The 24,505-nt window shown below is 47.9% G+C and overlaps 1 pseudogene; it reads left to right on the forward strand.

The window, feature by feature from the left end:
• The first annotated feature begins 4,826 nt into the window (after window positions 1-4,826).
• Window positions 4,827-24,505, forward strand: part of LOC116220244 — a 48,409-nt pseudogene continuing 28,730 nt past the window's right edge.

Consider the following 24,505-nt stretch of genomic DNA (forward strand, 5'->3'; position numbering starts at 1 on the left):
TTGGCCAGCTCACACCCTGGCCAGTGTTTGGACTGCACGGAGGACTGATCACCAAACAAATCAGCTTAGTGGCGCGCCAAGACTCCCTCCCATTGCTTCTTTCCCCAGACCTGACACAACCCATCTCTCTCTGAATGATCCACCGGCTCTCTCAGTCAACATCTGCATCTGCACACACCCCCCCCCCCCCCCCCCCCCCCCCCTCCTCTCTGCACCCTGACTTCCTCCTTAAGACATTACCTCACTTCTCATATTTAAACTCTCACACACACACACACACACACACACACACACACACACACACACACACACACAGTCACACACTCCCCATGTTATGCGCTGCCATGTCAAAGGGATGAATATACACTAAATAAGACTTTTTAGAGGAGTTATAGAAGTGAGTTAGCCTGACTGATGGAGGGCAGTAGAACTGTCCCAAAAGGGCATAGGGTCCCTTAATACGCGTACTGCCCCTCCCACCGCAACAGATCAAGTGGTTTAGCGGATCTTGACAATGGAGGAGATCTTTCAGTTATGGGGGGATCGATCTACAGCCAGCCTCTTTGTTTGTTTCGCATTTTGGGGGCCTGAGCAACAGTGGCAAACTGGAGGAGATAAAGCTCAAGACACCGATGTCAGGGGCAGGAGAGCTATCCATCATCCCTGGCCCGCTTTCCCACAATAGCCTTTGTCTTGTGTGCAGTAGGTATACGGTGTGGTGTTTGTTAGGCTCTAAACCGATCGTATAGATACAAACATCAGTCACCTAAATTTTTTTTTTTTAAATCGAATAATCTTATAGTAATAACAGATAAGTCTTTAAAAATAATCTTAGACAAATACCAAAGTTATAAGAATTACTTTTGGCATGTCTTCTCCTGTTAGAAAAGTCTGCTGCCTAGTTGTACCTATTATGATTTGAGATACTTGTAAGTGTTTTTCTTCTTCTATTCTTAGTTTGTATTCTTTCATTCTGCCACATGTTCCCCCTAAGCAGTTTTGTCGTCTGTAAAGAGAATAGAAGAAAACAAGACATTGGATTAGCGTTTTCACCGAAACACGATGTTGGACTTCATCAGGCAAGGAACAGTCCATGACTCGTTTGATCACATTTCAAATGCAGACGGGTCAAGAGATGCCTCCTTCCATTACGCTCTTTTCTGAAACATTCGCAGATGAACTTGTTTCATAAATGTATTATTTTTAACATCTGGAAACCTGAACCCAATTTAAATGCCTTCGCAACCCCTTCTGAGTTGAACAAGCGACCGCAATTAAGTTCAGACTTTACATTCGTGGCCAAGGTCAGCTTGAGATAATGTTTCACGGATTGTACCAATTACAGCTTTAGTTCCAGCCCTGACAGTCTAGGCAACCTTGAGGGAGACCTCTCCCCTTAATATGCAATGCGTGCTCTGCTCCCAGACCCTTCCCATATGCTATGTTTTAAATCTGACAAAAAAACAAAAAGAAAAAAAAACTGGGAAGGTGGGTTTTCTTTTGCATTTTAGGGGCTGCGATACTTTCAAGTGATGCCACAACCTGTAGCTTGGTAGTTTGACGGGGTTTTTCTTGAGAAGCTATTTTGAGGAGCTAGACTCACACACACAGAGACAGTGCAAAATATGATACAGCTGTCTGAAAAATGTCCCAAGATTGTAGGAGGTCTCTAATGAATATGACTTGGGTTGTAGCACCTGTTTGACAGGCAGCTCAAATGAAGTTCATCTGCTAAATCATCAAAACAGTTTACAAATATATAATAAATACATATATAATTATAAATATGTAATAAATAACTCTATAATGCCGCACACCAAATATTCTCCCATATAAAACAAAACACACGATTTAAAAATACTAAATAAATATTTAACAATGTGTTTATTTTCCTGTTTCTGGTCTTACAGAACATTCTGCCTACACAGCTACCAGATATGGCATCCGATGATCCATGCAGGTTATAACAGTAATTTGATAAGTGCTTTGTTAACTCTACCCTAGCTCAATTGACATTTTCAACTGAAATGCTTTGCTATGATTTATGATTAGGATCGAGTCCATTGAAGATACATTATGAACATACCCAAATGTCAAAAACTAATGCAATGTGTGTTTGTGTGTTTGTGTGTGTGTGTGTGTGTGTGTGTGTGTTTGTGTGTTTGTGTGTGTGTGTGTGTGTGTGTGTGTGTGTGCGTGTGTGTGTGCGTGTGTGTGGTTTTGTGTGTGTGTAAACGGATACCAAGGGGGAAACTGTGGGCTATTTCCACTTCAGCTGATGTTTATGCCCGCGCTGAAGTATTTTGGCCAGACAGAGACTTTTTGGGGTCACATGTTCGCAATTTTGTGTGTGTGCGTGTGTCCATACCAAAATGTGTGTGTGTGTGCATGTGTGTGTGTGTGTGTGTGTGTGTGTATGTCTGCGTGTGTGTGTGTGTGTTTGTGTGTGTATATGTGCGTGTGTGTGTGTGTGCATATGTGTGTGTGTGTGTTTGTGTGTGTATGTGTGCGTGTGTGTGTGTGTGTGTGTGTGTGTGTGTGTGTGTATGTGTGTGTGTGCATGTGTCCATACCAACATGGGTGTTCCTGTAATGTTGCTTGAGACTGAAGGGGAAGTTCTGCGGATTAAAGAAGAGTGTCTGCCTAGGCATGGTCAGGTTGCACACTGCTGCGCTGTGCTGGCTCTCTCTGCTAAAACAAATGGCTGCTTGTTCTTAACAGGCCACTGACTAATGGATTGAAGAGGTCTGCGTTTGATTATCTGCGCCGGAGGTTGACTAAGATGCATCTGAGGGGTAGCGACGTGAAACTTCAATCTGGATACCCTCCAGCTAATGACCCTGATATCTTTAAGAGAGAGCAGTGCTTTTAGTGAATGTGCCCAGGCCTGGGTGTATGTCTTCTTCTTTCTGACAGTTTGGCGATATTCTGACGACTCCTGCCGGGCCTTAACCCACTCTGAATTATTGATGGCTCACAGGATACGGGACTAACCTGAATTCAGCCTCACAGTCCTCAGAGCACAGAGAGAGAGAGAGAGAGCACACTTTTCCACTTTTTTTTAATTTAAGGCAAACAAATCACCTCAGGGGTGACATAATTCCAATTTTGAAGTTTCAGCATTAAACTCGCGAGCTGGATCGTGTCCATTCATTCAAGTAGGGGGCGTTAGACTCAGTGTGTTTGTACGTAATTGGATCAACGGAATAGTTTAATCTTTTAAAATGAAAGACAAATGGCCCAAGCTATCCAAAACTAGATCAAGGGTAAGTCCTGTCAGCACCTGTGGTAAGATGTTGAGGGAACGTATCTAATGATGATGAGTCAAACATCAGAGGACAGTGGGGTCTTGGACGTCAGCCTGGAGGCTAAACTGTGATTTAAGTGGAGGGAGTGCGAGAGAGACACACAGAGCGAGAGAGAGAATTGATCAGCGAATGCCAAGCCTAATAGAATCCGGAACACTTATGGAAACAACTTTAGTTGAATTTGTTTGAAAGGGAACTCTGGCGTTTGGTGAATTTATGCGGAGACAGGTTTGCCATCTCATTATACTCTCGACTGCATTGTTCCGCCGCCTCTGGGGAGTAAACGGGACACAGGGACCAGTGAAAGTTAACCGAGATCGTTATCTTTAAAGACGGGCGCTGCTCTCACAAAGCTAATCAGGGGCACTGTTGAGATTCAGTACAATGGATAAGTGCGTGAATAATAACTCTGCTTCATTAAACACCTGAAATGAGCATTATCGTTTGTAATTGTAATGGCGCAAGGAAATATGATTTACACTCTTTTCCGCATGGGTAAAGTTAAGAGCCTTTTCTAACTTTGCTTTGTCTGCGCCTAAAAGCGGCTGTTGAAATGCATCGATCAAATATCCACTATCATTTTCATGTAGCTGCTACCGCACACCATGGTCATGTAGACATGTTTTTTCTGTAACGTGTTGCATTTACAATTATTTGAACTTCCAATGCCATGCGGTAACCTGTGTAGCGTTTAACAAGGTTATGATAGACTTCGTAGTTATGACATAGGACATAGGATGTGCCTTACCTTTGCCTGTTGTGGACTATGCGGGCTTGATTGGTTGAATTATCTCGTAGGAAGGATCTCATCCACCACTGTATGCGCTACTTCAGATTCTGGCTGCAGTACCAAATTTATGTCTATAGATGGCAATATACCAACAGAATATGTAGCGTGCCACGCGATCCCTCTAAGAGCAAATCCCATACTACAATGTAACGGTGAGGTCGAAGTGTTCTTTTACAGCAGTGGTATTCAGAATACTGACACTAAAGTGTCTCCATATGGTCTATATTCATTTGTCTTCATGATGAAACTCGGTGGATTCCGTCACTCAATACGTGCGGTAAACTACTGAGATGTGATCATGCAAGCTGACGTAAATGCAAATCAAACCTGTTAATTTACATCAACAGGCAAATATTTGATCAGTGATTTCCCCCCTGAATTATGGACTCATGGTTCATTTGTCAGTTTTTTTAAGGGATTTGCGCTTACACGGGCTATTCTGTGCAGACAAATATAGTGTGAAATATTCTATTTGTGGAATATTCTGTTTTAATAGTGATTTTTGTGGGAGAGGAGTCTTCCTGTTAACGGACACGTTGTAAAGGCTGCTACAACTATTAGCGATGCAATTTCGCTTTCAACACATCGTCACTGACCACATACAAGGAGATACTCGTTGCTCAAACAAATACATTACATTGGTCTCCCGCAGGGAACCGAAGGCGGTACTCTGAGGCCCCGGACTGAAACGGTTAACGCATGCGACATGCAAATGAGCCCATATTCGCGGAGAGAGCAGGGGGCTGGGTTTAAACGTTGTGGTGTGCAAGTAGTACTGTACGCTGACGGGCTTTGGTAAACGCCACAGCACTGTGCCAGTCTAGCGGGGGGAAAAGCCTTAGGAGAAGTCGAATGAGAGAGAGTCTTTGTGAATTGCACTGAGGTTGCAATCCAAACTGATGAGAACGGACGATGGCAAACCAGGCTGAAGCCGCTGTCACTGGACGCTGTCCGAACTAATGGAATGCGCCCTATTCGTTGTAGCCTGCTCTCTTGATTGACTATTTGGATGGAACATTTTTTCTGACCGAGAGGACATCAACACTCCCCGAATTTGCTGCATAGATCAATTACTGACATTACTCGTGCTGTGGCGCCGGGAGCCCGTTCAGTAGCCTGTGCCGGAGTGAATGAATGAAGCGGCATTATGTTCCTGACATTTTCTAGGAATTGAGAGTAAATATTCTCTTGTTTGGTCATCGGTCAAGAGCATCATCAGACTTTGCAGCCGTGTCAAAAAAGGACCGTTTTTGGCGTGGATATATTGAGAATAAACCCATTACGCGGAGAAGAACCGGAGAGCACATAAATCGGCTGTGTGACCAGAATGAAAATAAGCCGCATCCTCCTTTGAACCAAAAGGTGACTGAGAAATGTTTTTTAAAACCTTTCACTGTGCGAACATGTGTCAGATTTAGAGCTATAGCATGATGTCATCTTCTGAATCATTCGCGATTAAGGAATTTTGGCTTGAATAGGATGATAGAGAACACTTTGAACGTCTGCGCTGCTGGTTCCAGGCAAGACGCTAGTCTACTGTTAACTACAACTGATAGCGGTGTAGAAGGCTTTTTTTAAATTAGGACAATGGAGTACATTAGGTTGATGTGTGATGCGTCCTGGCATTTACAAAATATTTGTACCATATGTTCTAAGGTAGCTTATGTGGTCATTGACTCTACGCGCTGGTGTATCACGCTCTGATATGCCATAGATAACCATGAACAGTGAGCTACATTGTAATAGTTGATCTTGCATTGGTCTGGCAAATGTCATTCAATCGCTTGATTCACATGGGTATGTCCACCCTTTGACGGACGGTTGGCGACTTTGGACTTTCGTTTACCGTTACTGTAAAACAGTGTATTTTAAATGTGATTCCTTTGATGGATAGTAGAAATGAATCGATGCAAGCTCTATGAATGAGCTGTGTGAATAGCTACTACAATTTCAAAAGCAAGGGGAAAAGTCTGGTCCAACCATAAGGTCATCTGGCAGGGCTCGTCGCAGGCCTATTAAAAACAAACATATTATTTTTCTGCGTCTTGGATACATTAATAATGCCTTTGGGTAATCAGTTAATTGAATAAATGAAATCTGGCTGTTGGATCTCCTCGCGTGCCTTGCCTTTTAACCTACTACCCTAATACCGCCTTCACACCGCCTTTGCCCAACCTTGGCAGTGAACTCTCGTTTAGAAGCATCCCTCTGCTTTTCCATGGATGTGATGGAAACAGTACGGGCAGGTGTGTATGTGTGGACGGCATACGCAAAATATTTAAATAGCCTTTCCTGGTAATGGCCATTCATTTACATTAAGTAAACTAACTTTTTTTGTCCTGTTGCAGCCGGCTATGCGTAATCAAAGATAGATTGACACTGTGGTCGCTAAACGCGCACTCTACCTGAAATACCTACGGTAATATTAGCCTATTTGTCCTTACTGTTACGGATTTATCTGAATCCAACTCTCCTCCTGTATTTAATAACTAGAGACGGTGATTCACGTTTCGATGTTCCTATCGTTGAACATCGTTAATCGAAACGCTTAGCTTAAATAACGTTTAGGATTGTAACTTGAATCTGAAGCTTTGTTGCTGAATAGCAATAATTCAGTCTTCCTCCTTTTCTCTTCTCCATGCTGGCTCATATGTCGTGCCAGCAGCGTAGCAGATGCACCCACAAATCTTCATTTTCCGACCCTCAGCGCCGAGGCTCCCGTCCTGTCCTGACATTGACTCTAAAGAAAATAAATGTAGTCCTGAGAAGGAAATTGCTTCGGATTTGCATGAGAATAACTCGCATCTGCCATGGCCGACAGATATCGTATTAATAGCTTTGAATTCAAGAAAAACCCCAATTCTTTTTAAGTAAAATGAGTTTTTGTACATCTGAAGCGTGACCCCTGCACATAATTATTATAATGTCCATCTCAAAGCGAAACAGCCGTTTGACTTATAAGTGCCTTTACCAGACTGCAAATTCCCGGCTTGCATAAATAAAACGCACTGGGAAAACATACCCCCATGACAGCAAAAACAGTCGTCTATCCTGCTTTTTATGAAGTAACGTTTGTGAAAGAATTTGCAATACATCCACTAATAATTTGTTTAAACTGAGTGGCTGAAGGTTATGGTCTAAGTTGAGAAATAAAAGCAGGATGGTAGACTGGTAGTCAGTACAGGAGGGTTACTTTTGAATATCTGAAACGTAGCGCAATTAATGGATGAAGAAGCTAAAAGCTTTTTGTTCTCTCAAGGTTACTGGGTGTAACGTCTTCGGAGTGCAGGAACATAGGGCACTAAGACAGAGCAATGATTAAAGTTTAAAATCCCGCAAAGCATCTCTTAATGAAAGTTTCATGACCTTTCCTTTGAAGTTATACTATACGATTCACACCTCCTCACATTGCTAGAAGTTAGCAAATGTATTTATTCAGCAGTCCATCTCAGTCATACTTTCACTCTATCTGTGATGTCCAGTCTGAATGTAATCAGACTTGACACTGAAGCATTCAATGTCAATGAACTATTGGGTTTAAGCCACCAGGACAACTCAGATATGACAAATGTACTCCAGCTGTTCGACTGAAATCCTTCCTGTGTATGAAACAGTTAGGAATGGGCATCTTTGAGCCAGAAACACTATCCTCACTCTGTCACGCTCGTTCAGTTCATGCAGTCTACTGATTTCATCCCTCTGAAGCTCATTGATGTTGATGTTGATGATGATGCCTGGACGGAGAGAGACAGAGAGACAGAGAGGAAGAGAGAGAGAGAAAGAGAGAGAGAGAGACAGAGAGACAGACACTCAGACAGAGAGAGAGAGAAGTGATGCATCTCGGAGCATACACATCACAGACTCTTTAAATCAATAAGGTTAACTACACTAAGATGAGAGGTATTGGCTGGGCTTGGCAGCCCCCCCCCCCACACACACACACACAGCTGCCCTACCCCTGCACTCCAGTGGCTTACCAAACACACTTACTTCACAGGGAAGAGAAATTAGGGTTCAAGATTGCTGGGGAGGGGGGGAGCATTGTGTGTTTCAATCCTCCTATTGATTGTGTGTGTGTGCGTGGGTGTGCGGTCCTGCGGGGGTAATTGAGGGCTGTTCTGTGCTTAAAGATGGTTTGTCTGCGTTTTGCATGTCTCTTTCAACCCGTCAGTCGCCCGCTGTGAACTGGGGTTGGTGTGAATGCGTGTGTTTTTTGTGTGTGTGTGTGTGTGTGCACAGGAGGGGGTGTGTGCGCGTGTGTCTCTTTGTGTGTGATTTTTGGTGTGTGAGTATAGGTACACATAAGTGGGTTTTAAAATGAGTGTGTGTGTGTGTGGGTGGTTGTACATATCTGTGTGTGTGTGTGTGTGTGTGTGTGTGTGCGTGTCTGTGTGCGTGTGATTGTGTGATTGTGTGTGTGTGTGTGTGTGTGTGTGTGTGTGTGTGTGGTGGGGAGAGCTGTAGCACCATAAAGCGGCGCTGCTGTGAGTGCGTATGGAGCTGTTTCTGTCTGAGGAGAATCATTTGGATGCTCAGTGGTAGCGCTGCTCACATCGGCCCCTAATGAGGATCCCCTTGTCATGTCAGTAAACAGAGCTCTGACTCAGCAGCTCCTGGGTCAGCCGGGCGCATTCACACACACACACACACACACACACACACACACACACACACACACCTCCCCCAGTGCCCTCTCAGGCTGAAGCCAAGCTAAGACCTTGCCAATGACGAGTGTGCATACATCCGCCAGTCCGTCTGCGTTTGGCCTTGAACCACTGGAGCAGCTGCACATTGGTATGGTTTCAGGTTGAGGAGAGGCGTCTAGAAGTCAGAGTGTCTGGATCCTAACCTCACTCCCCCACCGGGGCAGACACACACACACAAACACACACACACACACACACACACACACACAGACACACACACACACAGACACACACAGACACACACACACACACACACACACACACACACACACACACACACACACACACACAAACACACACACACACACACACACAGACACACACACACACACACACACACACACACACACACAAACACACACACACACACACACACACACACACACACACACACACACACACACACACACACACACACACACACACACACACACACAGAGACCCACACCACCTGCAGTGAGTTAAAGGCTCTGCAGAGCGCCCCCTCCCGTCAACTCAATTCGCAGGCATCTCGCCCGTCTGCTGCACTCAGTTAACCCTTTATGAGAGGCCTCTGGCCAGAGCAGGATCTCAATGAGGCTCGCCTGCTTCCTCCAGCCACCCGTGACATCATGGCTTTTTGTTTCTGCTCAGTCTGGGGGAGAGAAGGGGAGAGGAGAGAAGGGGAGATGGGAGAGGAGAGGAGGAGAGAGAGGAGAGGAGAGAGAGGAGAGGAGAGGAGAGGAGGGGAGAGGAGAGGAGGGGAGAGAGAAGAGAGGAGGGGAGAGAGAGGAGGGGAGAGGAGGGGAGAGGAAGAGAGGAGGAGAGGAGAGGAGGAGCGGAGGAGAGAGGAGAGGAGAGAGAGAAGGGGAGAGGGGCTTTGGGGTCTGTGGGCTCTGCAGTGCTGTCGCCACTCATGGTGTCATTACTTGCTGTGTCACTGTGTGCAACTGCTGGGATGCATTTTACCCTTTTATATTTTATTTGTGGCCCTGCTGCCTTACAAATCTCTTATTCTCTCCGCTTTTCTCCCATGGAATTTCCACTCTTCTCCTCTTCTCCTCTTCTCCTCCTCCACCTCCTCCTCCTCCTCCTCCTCCTCCTCCTCCACCTACTCCTCCTCCTCTCTTCTCCTCCTCCTCCTCCTCCTCCTCTCTCCTCCTCTCCGTTCCTGCGCCTGCAGCAGTCAGACTCGCCGCTGTTTAGCTTGAGAGATTTTGACAAGTTGCTATGCGTGCAGGCGGAATCCTTGACCTATTTCTTAATGAGTGAACGCTACAAATGCATTCAGCGTCTGTGTACTCAGTGACGCGCTCACCCTGTAGCCCCCTCTAAACCCCCTCCACACACACACACACACACACACACACACACACACACACACACACACACACACACACACACACACAATCTACTCAACACCCCCCCCCACACACACACACAAACACACACACATACTCTCACCCTCCTGCTCTCCCCCTTACATTCACTCACACGGAGGCACACACAGACAGACAGACACACACACACACACACACACAGAGGCACACACAAGCAGACACACACACACACACACACACATGGTTCATGGGGTTGTCACTTGCAGATAAAGGTCTTCCACTCCACTCCTAGTTGACCGTGTGCGTTTGCTAGCATGTAACACTGTTTGTTTGTTTGTAAATGCATACATCCCCCCCCCCCCCACACACACACACACACACACACACACACACACACACACACACTCCTCCCCTCTCTCGCGGAGGCTCTAGTGTTTATCTCAGGCTCTCGACAGTCCAGCTGTCACAACAACGGAGATCTCTATCACTCTGACCCAGACAGCGCTCAGCCGCGGGAGCACGGTCCGCACGCCCGCCGTGCTATCTGACACCAGGGCACACGTGAGCAGGATCTGGCCCTTCTTACCAGGTCCCTCCGCACCAGTGCGACTCCGGAGCCCGCCGCCGCACCACCCCCTCCGTCCCTGTTCCTCCTCAGCTCACAGAGAATAAGGAGGCAGGAGGCAGGAGCCACGAGCCGGAGATAGGAATCTCCTCTTGACATTGATCAAGTGGAGTGTGGGGATGGAAAGGATGGCTTGTTGATTGCTGCTGTTGTGGGACCTGAAGTATGCCTCATCTCTTGATTACAAACACAGATCTTCTTTTCTCTCTCTCTCTCTCTCTCTCTCTCTCTCTCTCTCTCTGTCCCCCCCCTCTCTCTGTCTCTGTGTGTCTCTCTCTCTCTGTTCCTCCTCTCTCTCTCTCTGTCTATCTCTCTCTGTCTCTGCCCTCCTCTCTCTCTCTCTGTTTGTCTCTCTCTGTCTCTGTCCCTCTCTCTCTCTCTCTGTCTTTCTCTCTCTTTCTGTCCCTCTGTCTCTCTGTCTGTCTCTCTCTGCCCCCCCTCTCTCTGTTTCTTTTTCTCTCTCTCTCTCCCTCTTTCTGTCCCTCTCTCTGTCTTTCTCTCTCTTTCTGTCCCTCTCTCTCTCTGTCTCTCTGTCTGTCTCTCTCTGCCCCCCCCTCTCTGTTTCTCTCTCTCTCTTTCTCTCTCTCTCTTTCTGTCCCTCTCTCTCTCTGTCCTTCTCTGTGTTTCTTCCTCTCTGCGTAGCTGTAAACAACAACAGGTGTTGATTATTATTCGTCTTTCACGCCGCTCATTTTAGCATCGCCTCCTCCTCAGTCTGACCCTCGTGCTCAGGAGCACCTTAATTAGTACGCCGTTTTTTTTTATTGCCTCTAATTAAACCAAGGAGTCGACACACACACAGGCAGGGAGACCCACATTGGGTAGGTGGCAGCCGGTCCAGATTGGTCTCCACAATGTGTTGGGTGTTGATGTTTTTATAACTTCACAGCTTTTGGAAGAAGAAAGTTAAGCGTTTGGTAATGAGAGAAGCTAGTTCCTCACCATGGTGCTATGGCCACACGTGTGAGGAGGATTCAGTTTGGCCTGTTGGGGGAGGTGATGAAAGGGACACATATTGTTATTGTTTGCGGGGAAGCACACCAGATTGCAGTTACCACCTCAGGGACTGTAAGGAAACTGTTAACAAATTGCTCACACAAACAGACACAGACACACACATACACGTACACATACACACATACACATACACACACACACACACACACACACACACACACACACACACACAAGCACAAATAAATTGCTCACAGAAACAGACACAGACACACACATACACATACACATACACATACACACACACACACACACACACACACACACACATACACACACACATACACACACACACACTCATGCACAAATAAATTGCTCAGGCAAACAAAGACACACACATACACACATGCTCACATAGACTTGCGCAGGATACATACTGTACACATCAATTTTCAATTCATCTCTCTGTCAGTATGGGTGTGAGTGGAGGTAAATGAAATAGTTGGCCTCTGGCTAAATGCTCTGAAAAGCTTACAAATCATACAGCAGCATGGATTTGATATAAAGCCACACAATCACAGAGCTCAGTTTGTGTGATCAGTGTATGGCAGTCCTCGGTGTTGTTGGCCTGCAGGATACTTTCCCTGCGTAGCTTAGCGAACAGATTGTCTCCCAGATTTGGTCAGCATCACTAGATTGATGGCCACAGACGTCAGTGGAACGAAAAAGGGCAGGCTCAGTCGAAACCAACCACACACATTCAATGGTCCATCTCTCTCTCTCTCTCTCTCTCTCTCTCTCTCCCTCTCTCTGTCTTGCTGTGCTCCATGCTTTTCGGCACGGACCTTAGTCCCAGCGCGTTCCCACCCACAGCAGCTGGGTTCGGGGTTCTGGGTTCTGGTTCAGGGAGGGGAGTGTGTTTTTGGACCACTCAGAGGAGCCTGAAGCGGGTGTTCGTTTTTAGCCTGAGAGAGACTGAGGGTGGTGATTTCCTCATGCCTGTCAGGATGCTGGCACTGGACTAGACTTGAGGGGGTGGGGGGGCACAGGATGGGATGGGTTGGGGGGGGCTGTTTGTGAGGGCCACTCTTCCAGATGGAGAAGGCTGACAAGCTCCAGTCAGTCTCAGCAGAGGGAGAGACGGAGAGAGAGAGAGAGAGAGAGAGAGAGAGAGAGAGAGGCAGGGAGAGAGAGAGAGAGATGGAGGGAGAGAGGTAGAATGGGAGAAAGAGAAAGTGTGAAGTAGAGGAAGGGAGGGAGCGAAAGAGAGACAGAGTGGGATGTAGAGATGGAGGGAGGGAGAGAGAAATGGAGGTAGAGGGAGAGAGGGTGAAAGGGAGATAAAAAAGAGAGGGAGAGTGTGGGAGAAAGAGAGAGTAGCCGTTAAACCTCTCCCTGTGCCAGAACTCTTCCAGACCTCGCCATGCTTTCTCCTGTCCTGTCCAGTCCTGTGGCTAACGCAGTTCCTGTGGCCACCCTTCCACTCCCCACTCTCCACCACTCCAGCACCGAGCAGCTCTGTGCAGACAAAGCCTTTTGTTTAGACATTCAATCATTCAACAGATGGGGAGAAAGAGACAGTAAATGAAAAAAAAAACAGAGAGAGAGGGAAAGAGAAAAGAGAGGTAGCCTTGGCCGAGAAGGGGTGTGTATTTGGGGGTTAGGGGGGCATGTGTGTGTGTGTGTGTGTGTGTGTGTGTGTGCCAGGGGAGATGGCGGGGGGGGGGGGGGGGGGTTAGGCGGTTGTTGTGCAGAGGGGGGCAGTGCTTTAGAGAGCGCAGCACCCAGCACAATGCCAACGAGTCGCTGCTAATGCCCCTATGTGGAGGTGCTGAGTGTGAGCCAGGGCAAGTTCAAGCGTCGCCCACTCCCCCCCCCTACACCCCCACCAAAGCCAGTGGCAGTCAATGCGTTAGGGCTCTCCAGGGCCTGTGTCGCCTTTATTAAGATGTTAATGGAACTGCCTTCATGACACATTTCCATAGGACTAAGCTCTGCTGCCAAAGCCATTCTTTAGAGCGGGCAACTGTCAATACATCAGTTCCCCTTGCACAACAAGAGCTTTTCATTCCTCTTCTTTCGCTCTCAATCCCTCTCTCTGGATCTTTGCATCTCTCTCTCTCTCTCTCTCTCTCTCTCTCTCTCTCATTCTCTAACTTTACCCTCCCCAAATCTCACCACTTCCAAATGATTAGATCTGCAGTCACCACATTGGAACTGGGTGAATAACGAGGCATTCGCTCGCTTCTTGTTGTTGTTTGTAAAGCGAACCTTCCTCCGGACGACTCGAGTCGAAAGCGAACCCCTAGGTCCTCAACACTGTAATGGGCATGTTGATTGCCTATTCTGGCTGCAGTGGTATGCTTGCTTGAGTTCCTTTTATGTGAACCGCTAAAGCGTTGCCACCCCTCATCGCAGTGTCGCGCAAACAAGTTGGCTAAAAATGTTCCCAAGACTACACCACAGACGTGCTAATCAAACACCAAGTGAAATCTGGCAGAGTGTTGTTTTCTTTTTTCTTTTTTTTCTTTCTTTCCTTTTCAATGCCCTGACTTCTTTTATTTCAATGAAAGGCCCTGAAGGTGGTCCCTCTCTTATTTGCCCTGGGATTAACCCTGGCACCATCCATAATCAATTAGCCCGTGTCAGCCTAGAATATAGGTTATTTTTTGGAGTGGACGTTAACAATAAGTATGATGCTATGAGGAGTGGATGAGGGCCTTTGTGTGCAATAATGTGTGTATGTGTGTGTGTGTGTGTGTGTGTGTGTGTGTGAGTTTGTATGTGTGTGTGTGTAGTCTCTGTGTATGTGTCTTTGGATTGGGTAGGGTTTCTCTCTCTCTCTCTTTGTGTGTGTGTGTGTGTGTGTGTGTGTGTGTGTGTGTGTGTGTGTGTGTGTGTGTGTACTTGAGTAAGGGGATTTGCCATACCCACGATGCCACAGGAAGTCCAACCCACTCTGCCCCCTTATGACGAAAGATCCTGGTTAGCCACCCCGTCGTCATGGTTACTCTGTGGGTGGGTTGGGGTGGTGGTTGAGGGGGCTCTGTGTGGTCTGTCCATGTGAGAGTGGGGTGGGGGGGGGGGGGGGGGCAGTGGATGTGCCAAAGGCTGGTATGTTCCCCAGCTCAGGCCAATTAGGGTATAATAGAGCTTGAGGTTTTCCTGCTTGAAGCACATGCTGAGTGAAGAAAAGAAGCTGGCCAATATTATTCTTTTATATTTAGCGTCGGAGTTACATGAGCGTGTTGTGATTTAGTCGATGAATAATTAAGTGCCTCTTTGTTGTCTTGGCACTGTGATATCCCGCCTGTTTCGTTTAGGCAAAAAAAATGAGGCACTTGGATCGTTGTTTAGTCTGTACCCATGTAAAGAGAAGGACTCACAGTGGCATTTCTTTTTCTTCTTGTTTTTCTTCGTCTTCTTCTTCGTCTTCTTCTTTCTTTTCTTTTTTTCGCCGTGAGCTCAGTGCCTTTGCTGTCCCGGCCAGAAGCTGGTGTGTGCGGACTCTGACATGTACCCACCTGCATCCAAGCTGTCTGCTTTGTTACAATTCTCAAGTCAGCCGTGGTCTTATCGCTGCAGATAGCTTCTTTTCCCTGTCGGGAAGCGGGCGCCTTCACACATCCTCTGCCCTCAGCTGGGAAGCGGGCGCAAGATAAGCCCTCTAAATTCATTCCTGAGTGAGATAGCGGCCATGGCACAGCACAGCACAGCACAGCACAGCACCTCAAACGTGGAACTTGGGAGTTGGAAGGAAATAGAGAAAAAGGAGGGAGAGAGAAGAAAAAAAAAGAGAGAAAAGAAACCGACAGACTCCCTCTGTCATCCAGATAAACACTTTCCACTGTGCAGACCAAAACAATCCCAAACCCAAGTGATGATGAAAGACCTTGAAACTTCAAGAGCAAACCTGTTAAAAAACGAGTTAAAGAGAGAGAGAGAGAGAGAGAGAGAGAGAGAGAGAGGGGGAGATAGAGAGAGAAAGATAGACTCCTATTTCTGTGAACCCACTCTACCTCCTTCCCTCCCTCCCTCCCTCCATGTCCCCGTCTCTTTGAAATGCTTGGTTTTGGAAGCACAGTCTGGGGCCTGCAGTGATGGAGGCCTGAGCCTCAGTCAGGATGTGTGTGTGTGTGTGTGTGTGTGTGTGTGTGTGTGTGTGTGTGTGTGTGCGTGTGCGTGTGCGTGCGAGTATGTGTGTGTGTATATGTGTGTGTGTGTGTGTGTGTGTGTGTGTGTGTGTGTGTGTGTGTGTGTGTGTGTGTGTGTGCATGTGTTGTGGGTGGTGGCTTGGACGGACTCCTTTGAAAACACTGAAGGTCCATTCTTAAAATGGAGCCCAGTAGGTGGGGTGGTCTCGGAGGGAGAGGGGGTGTTTAGGAGTCGGAGTCTCCTTGATCAGAGGGAGAGGGGGTGTTTGGGAGTTGGAGTCGGATCGGAGGGAGATGGGGTGTTTGGGAGTTGGAGTCGGATCGGAGGGAGAGGGGGTGTTTGGGAGTTGGAGTCGGATCAGAGGGGGTGTTTGGGAGCTGGAGTTTCTTGGATCGGAGGGAGAGGGGGTGTTTGGGAGTCGGAGTCGGATTGGTCCCCTTCTCCTCCTCCGTGTCTTCACTCAGAGTCTTTGCTTTGGCCCAGACAGCCTTACGTCTGAGACAAGGCAAATTGAATCAGCCCTCGGTATCCCATATCCCGTATGTTCACACACACACACACACAAACATACACACACACACACACAGACAAACACCCACACACACACACACACATAAAAAACTGAACATGACCCAGAAGGAGGAGGTCGGGAGCAGTGGTGAGTTTTGGACTGGATAAATGCTGGTGTAATTATGGGGCGTTTTAAAGGGTTGGGAGGCGGGGGTCACTTGTTGGCCCCCATGAGAGGAGGCTGAAGGGGCGTGATGATAGACTCCTGTAATGGCCCTCTCAGTGTCTCTGAGGAGTGTGTTCACTGCCGGACAGGACTCTGTTCTTATTGATTGGTTGGATTCCCGAGTCCTGTCCGGGGCCTCTGAGAACAAGGTTGCGTGTCTGTCGTAACTGTGCCACGGATCGGAATTGTGATGTGAACAGTAATTGTTTCATTTTTCCCAAATGCCCAGATGAAAAAAAAAACAGAAAAAAGAAGAAAAAAAACAGCCATTGTGGTGTAGTCCTGTATGTAAACTGAACAAACAGTGCCATTGTAAAGCACATGGGTTGCTGCCAAGATGTCAAGGTCTAAAAACATAACTCACTGTTATTTCAAAGGCTGTTCTTCAAGATCTAAAAACATAACTCACTGTTATTACAGAAACTATTCTTCAAGACCTAAAAACATAACTCACTGTTTTTCAAGCTTGTTTTTCCCCTGTCTTTCCCTTTTCAGATGAAATACAAAGGCCTATTGGAACCCCATAAGTGAAGCTTACAGACATGACTACATGTGTGTCAGAGCAAATGAATTGTAAGACATGACAGCAGCATCTCCCCACTCTGTCTCTCATGTTCGTGGCTAGGCTAAGCTAAGCTAGGCTAGCCGAGGCAATTATGAGTATTACTTGGGTCTCACACAGGAAATAAATAATCAAATGGTGACATCATGTATAATTCACAGATCAGCGGCAATGTAGGTCAGCTTGCCTGTTTCTCTTGCGCGTTTAAGGCGAGCGACGGGCGAATTAGGGTATTTAAGACAATTATCCCAAGTGTGACAGCGCCAGGACTCATGGCGCAGGACTGGGGATCCCTGCGTTGTCTGCCCGAGATGTTGATTAAATATGACTGCTCTGTAGCTTCCACTCCAGAGGAGGAGAGAGGGAGAGGAAGAAGAGGAGAGAGGAGTGGAGGGAAGCGTGGAGGAGGGAGGGAGGGAGAGAAAGGGGGGGGGGAGTGTGGGAGGGAAGGAGAGCGAGAAAGAGAGAGACGGGGCGGACTGGTGAGGTTTCTACTTGAAAGAGCTGAATTGAAGAGCTTCTCATGTCTCAATCTGCAACAGTTAGGGGATTATGCCACTAATGCCATTTAATGCCTGACACACAAAAGGTGAGCGCGTAGCAACCGCGGCATTCAGCGCCTTTGTGGCAGCCGTGGCGTCACTGCCTGCATTCGCTTAGCTTTGAGCCTAGCCGCCGCCGCCGCCTCCTCTGCCTGGCCTGGCGTAGCGCAGCGCAGGCCATTATTACCAGCCTCTCCGGCTGTAATTTGTGAGCAGCACCGGCCAGTTGGAGTGGAAGAGCTCTGCCGTAAGTGCTGTTGGAGCTGTCGGAAACCGCTCTCGTTACCGTGGAGCTCTTGGAAGGCATTCAGCGGGAGCGTTTTGTAGCTGGCTTTTTTGGCTTTGGCTCGGGCCTGAGGTGCCGCAGCGCTTTTCGTTGTTCTCCGCTGTTCTGCCTTTTAAGAGAACGGTCTGTCCCGCCACAGGCTGGGGGTCAGGGGTCACCCCTCAGTGAGACGCCCACCTCGTTCTGCCCCGGTCTCTTTGAAGCGGCAGCGCCGGGGTACTGTTTTAGAGACTGCTTTTGTCTTATATAACGCACACTCAAAAATATCAAGCTCAATTGCTGGGACTACTTTTTCTTGTTGTTTTAGAACTGGTAAATATTTCACGCTGTATTGCGATAGCAATTAACTTTTATAATGGTAATAAATGTCATTTAAATACTTCCCTGTGAATAATTTCCCAAGAATAATAGAAGAAGAAGAAGAATCTGTGAGAGAGGGGAATTAAAAATGAATTTGTGTTATGTTTTATTTTTTGGTGCTGTTTACACATTCCAGCTCAGTCTTTTCAAAACTGACAATTAACAGCGTGTCGCACACAAGCTCCTACAAAGCCTCCTCCCCCTGTCCTCCTCCTCCTTCTCCTCCTTCTCCTCCTCATTCCTAGCCTTCTGTTCTGTGGTTTACTCAATGGGGCAGAGGAGAGAGAGAAAGAGTGAGTGAAGTGGGTGGTGGGAGAGAGAGAAAGAGAATAAGTGGTTGCGCACGGGGTGTGTGGTTGCTGTGCTGTGCTGCGCTGTGCTGCGCTGAGCTCTGCTGTGCTGTGCTGCGCTGTGCTGTGCTGTGCTGTGCTGTGCTGTGCTGTGCTGTGCTATGTTTTGCTATGTTGGTTTTGCTGTGTGCATATGCCTGTAGCTGGGCTGCTAAGCTGTCTCTCTTCAGACCCCCACCAACAGGAGACAGCAGCCTCTGAGTACAACTGGAGAAATAAATACAGTATTCACGCATCCCCTCACTCACTCACTCACTCACTCACTCACTCACACACACACTCACACACACACACACACACACACACACACACACACACATATATATGTATATTGAGACAGAACCCAAACCCCCCACCTCCCCTACCCCCTCCACACACACAATAACACACAAATACATACAGTATTCACACATCCACTCACTTACTCACTCACTCACGCATCCCTTCACTCACTCACTCACTCACTCACTCACTCGCTCACACACTCACACACACACACATATATGTATATTGAGACAGAACCCAAACCCCCCACCCCCCGTTCCCTTCCACACACACAATAACACACAAATGCATACAGTACTCACCCATTCACTCTCTCACCCACTCACATATATGTATACTGACACAGAACACCCCCCCCCCCCCACACACACACACACACACACAATAACACACCTGTCTTCACATTAGAAGGATCTCGCCTTTCACTTTTGTTGATGTCTGTCTCCGCCATTGTTGAGGGGAACAGCTGAGGCACACGCTACCTTTTGTTCGTGTCCTGTCCGTTACAGTATCTGTTGCCTGGGTGCTGCAGATGGAGCTCCAGTCAGTTCTTCTTTGGTGTAATTGGAGCGCACAATTTACAAATCACTCCTCTGTCTACATAGAAACGCGAGAGCAATGACCTTTCTGTATCACTGAGGAAGCCCATTCTCTAGTGGTAAACACTTCTATCAATATCTGAGTCTCTGTATCTGTAAGTTAAACTGTAATAAACGCTGTATTGTTATAGGAAATTATGGTGGACTTATAGCGCTGACATAATGAGGAGACCTCTGGCACACGTGACCTTCCCCTGGCTCTAGATAGTGCGTAATCACCACGAGATGAGACGGACGGAGCAGGAGGTCGCGCAGATAGTGCGTAATCACCACGAGTTGAGACGGACGAAGCGGGAGCGTAATCACCACGAGATGAGATGAACGGAGCGGGAGGTCGCGCAGATAGAGCGTAATCACCACGAGTTGAGACGGACGGAGCAGGAGGTCGTGCAGTGGGCCGGGCGTACACTCAGGGCCCCCGGCTGTCATGAGATGACGCGCCTCGTGTCAACGCTAGCCGTAGCCATCCAATTTGCATCTCTAATTGATGTTCACCTTGCGAGGCTGCCGCTGTTCCCCACCCACCCACCCACCGCGTGACGGGGATGGCAGCCATTTATTATTCAGAGCACTAAGACGAGCGAGACGAGGCGAGGCGAGTCTCCGGCAGGTCATGCGCTTTTTACAGCCTACGCCTCGTGCGGCTAATACCAGAAGCGAGGTATTGTGGCAGCCCCCCCCCCCCCCCCCCCTGCCGCCCCCCGCCCCCATTCTTCCCTATTTGATTCGGTGACGAGTTGGAGGAACGGGTGGGTCCCGGGTGCTAACACAGCGCCTAACATGGCGAAGCAGTAAACCAACAAGCTGCACCCAGGTCCAGCTGTTAGTTGGGACTTCTGATGAGTGACTAAGTGTTCCCTGTTGGGTTTGCCTATCCGTTGGACTCCACAGGCTCAAGGCTTTAAGGGCCAGGCGTTTGCTGTGCAGCCTCCTACTTCACTGACAGATAACATCCGTAGTTCAGAGGAGAGAGAAAAAAATAATAAACGCTCGGAGTCGGAAGCTGGGGGGGTTGAAGGAATGGTCGATGATTGTTCCTCGGTGTGCTCAGTGCTCGACAGCACCAGGAAGGAAGCAGAGGTAGAAAAGGCCATTGAGACGTGTTGTGTTACATTCATTCCATTATGATGTTGATACGGTACTGGTGAGAATTGTTCTCAGGAGGGGAGAAGGAGGTGGGAGGGGGCAGATCTACATGGCAACTGTCGTCAATGGGTGGCCTAATGCCCAGACGGTAGAGTGTCTGGGTTAGACCCCCTTATTTACATTTGCACCCCAGCCCCATTCATGTCTGCATGGAAAACATTATCAGGCACTTGTGGGTTTGGCCAGGTCCAAATCAGATTGCTCAGACTTGCAGGTTATTGTTTGTTCTGGAGGAAATTCCCAGTGATTAGGCCTGTTATGATTGAGCCGCATGAGAGCCAGCCGTATGATTCTGATGTGCTTCTCCGATAGCTTGCCAATTGTGTTAGCCATCTTTTTGACTTAATTTTCTGCTAAATCAACAATGTTTTTGTTTACTTCAGAGTTCAATTGACTTTACTGAGCGCTCACCTCTGATTTACCACTCTCCCAGCTGTGCGTGACAAATCCCTCAGTTCGCTGACAGGGAAACGACCCCAGGTCTGATGTTTGTGTAACATAGCAACAGGACATGTTTGTGTTGATGTTTGAACAGCGAAAGTTCACATCTGCTTCTGATGTGATGTGTTATCGACCGTTCTCCCTGTTCTGTACTGATGTGAACATTCAGGGGACCCCAGCTGGGCTTGTCAGCTGACGTGGCTCGGTGGCGTGGTGGCCTGGTGCTGCGATGCTCCTCTCTTCTCTGCCGGATCAGTACGCCCTGGCTTTCATTAGCACCGTGACTGCTGAGCAGGCGTCTCTGTCTGACCTCAGAGCAGGCTTTGGTCCCCCTCTCTGTGATGGGCGCAGACAGAATGTTCAATGAGGTGACGGGTCCATCTACTCTGGGCCTGGACTGGTTGTGTGCTCCGTGTGTGTGTGTGTGTGTGTGTGTGTGTGTGTGTGTGTGTGTGTGTGTGTGTGTGTGTGTGTGTGTGTGTGAGTGTGTGTGTGTGTGTGTGTCTGGGCCTGGACTGGATTGCCAAGTCATGAGTCCTTTTGCTTTTGTTCTCTACCACTCTCAATCTCTCTCTGTATCTGTCCTCCTTTCTGTCTATCGCTCTGTCACCCTCCCCCTCTCTATCTATCTCTCTGTCTCTCTCTCTCTCTCCCTCACTATCCATCTCTCTCTCTCTCTCTCTAACTCTCACTCTCTCTCTGTCTCTCCCCCTCTATATCTCTCTCACTGCCTCTCTCCTCTCTCTCTCTCTCTCTCTCACTCTGTCTCTCTCCCACACTTTTCAGTGTTTTTGTTTCGCTCTCTCTCTTTCTTTGTTTTTCCTAGCTGTTGTGTTATCCTCTCACCCTCATCCAAACTGAAATAAAAAAGTCACTGGTAATCATCTTTCACGCACAGATTAGCCTTTGATCAAACGCAATGCCTGAAGAGCGTCGGCTGTGTGAAGAAGGAACAGAGGAAATGGAGCTTGTCATCTGTCTCTGGCTGGGAACACATTTGAGGCGTCACTGAGGTGACTTTGAGGTGACGTTCACAAGGAGAGAGAAACTCCAAGACAATCCTCCCCGAAAACAGACCTGGCCATGTCCGAAAAGAGAGAGCAGAGTCCACAAGTCTTCCCTCTCACTGGTGCAGCAGGTAGGGAGGTACATGGATGTGGACTATTACTATGCTGCTCACATGAGTGGATGGATTTAGCAAATGCCTGCTTTGAATTTAAATTCCCATTTCTTTTTTAAGGCACGGGTTCCAGCTTTTTTGGGTGATCATATCAATAATAGGCTTTCATTAACCCAAATCTCTCCATTAAAAATAAAGTATGAGACCATTTTTGATGGATACTGGTAAAAAAAAAAAAGAAGTAGAATAATAAAAAAATAAAAAAAGCACTGGCCAAGTGGGACAGACTTCCCTTGTAGGGGAAGTGTTCAAGCGCTGAATCTTAAGTAATGTCATATCGCATTTGGGGGTCTCGTGTCTGTAACCCCCTCCCCCCCCACTTTGGTTCCCAGGAGCTAGAGAGAACACTGGGATGGCCTGCGGTAGTTAGAAAAAAAAAAGAAAAAAATCTCTTCATTTAATGTCTGAGACAGACACAGAGTGGTTCTGACAGTCATAGGCTTTTACATAAGCCCCACTCCTCTCTCTTCTTCTGTGGTTTTTAGATGACAGGGATGATGGGAGCGGTTGCTGTAGCCACGGGTGAACACACTAAACTGAAAAGAAATGGATAAGAACTATAACAGAGGGCCCCCCCTGTGTCTCCCATCACCCCATGGAGGTCAAAGGCCAGCAGATTCCATGGCTGTAAACATGGGATCCACGCAGGTCTTCTTTCTGGGTCTTCACACTCGTACAAAGGACTTTGGCTGCTCTAGTCCGGCAGCTGTTTTCATGTTTAATCTCAGTGGGGTTGTAATAGAGCGGGGTCTCTCTCACGCTTGCTCTGCCATATTACTCTCAACTCCCGAAGCAAAGAGAATAACGTAGGGGCCCTGGTATTACTCGCTTGACACGTGATTTGTCATCCGTGTGCTTGTAGGTCGCTGTGACTTTCCGAAGTTGTTCTGCCACCCCCAGCCCCCCCCCCCCCTCGTGAGACCCCCCCCCCCCCTTTCTGCAGGTGGATCCTCCAGGTTGGGGTCGTTATAAATGTGTCTGGAGATGTGCTGTGTGTGTGCAAATGAAACACCAAAACGTCCAAGGTCACGAGCCACACTTTAGCCCTGCTACACTGCTACTGAAAATGTGTCCCCACAGAGAAAATACACTACTTTAAACATTTCAAGACAAGGTACTTCGGTGCTATTAAAAGCCATTTCCGTTGTTACACTCTCCTCTTTGAGCAGATTTCACTGTTTCTTTCAGGCTGCTGATTAGCGAGCTGGGCTGAGTGTGGCACAAACACTAGCAGCGGTTCTGCCCGATACAGGACTGGTGCAGCGCTGGCACAGTCCTAGGGGCATGTATTTTAAGGGAAGTGCACACAGTGGGAAACGGCAGTCACATGATGCCAGCGCTCTCGGGGACGCGGGCACACTCAGGAAGCAGCTTTTCCACCAGAGCCCCATCCTGTCAGGCTTCCACATGGAGCGGGGTCCGGAAGGGTCCGGAAGCCATGACTGGGCAGTTCTGCAGCCCTGCCACCACTGACCCCTCTCTGGGTCACCCGGGTATAAGGCTGCCCCGCTCTCCTCTCTCGTGCTAGGGCTGCTGCTACCCAAAAAATTGCATGTTTTTCGTTGCTATTGCCTTCATTGTTATCGGTAACAATCGCCATCCTCTGACCGTGCTTCCATTTTAGTTCGCCGGCTATTGATTTCTTATCCTGTTCCTCGTACAGTCGGATAATGGCGTGCGATAATTCTCCAAGTAGCAAAGTGCCGGAGAATAATGGAAGATAATAGTAGTTTTGACCCCCTTTCTGCGCTTTCAGAAACCACATTTAACCCACTGCTCAGCTTCATCCTTTCCTGCAGCTCTTGACCTACTTCCACAGCTGCCAGATAGTATAACAATCTACTAATTGCCTTTATTTATTTATACCTTAGTCAAGTTCCCGCTCACAGCCTATAGTGCATTCATCCTAATGGGATATTCAGGAGTTCATTTCAGACCGTAATGCATTTGCGGCCGCGGCGGCCAACCTAAACATCTCTCCGGCCCTCCTCGTGCAGTCGGAGCTAATGGAGGTGTGGCAGGTTTCGCAGTGTGAAGAAAGGAGAGGGGGAGAACGGAGTAAAGGAGACCTTTCATGGAGCGGAGGCTTAAGCACCTCTGGAGCCGGTGTGCCACCGAGCCCCGGCTTGGTAATTCCCGTGTGACTAATGCGAGCGCTTCC

This window comes from Clupea harengus, chromosome 4 (assembly GCF_900700415.2).
Source record: "Clupea harengus chromosome 4, Ch_v2.0.2, whole genome shotgun sequence".
NCBI classification, from domain to species: domain Eukaryota; kingdom Metazoa; phylum Chordata; class Actinopteri; order Clupeiformes; family Clupeidae; genus Clupea; species Clupea harengus.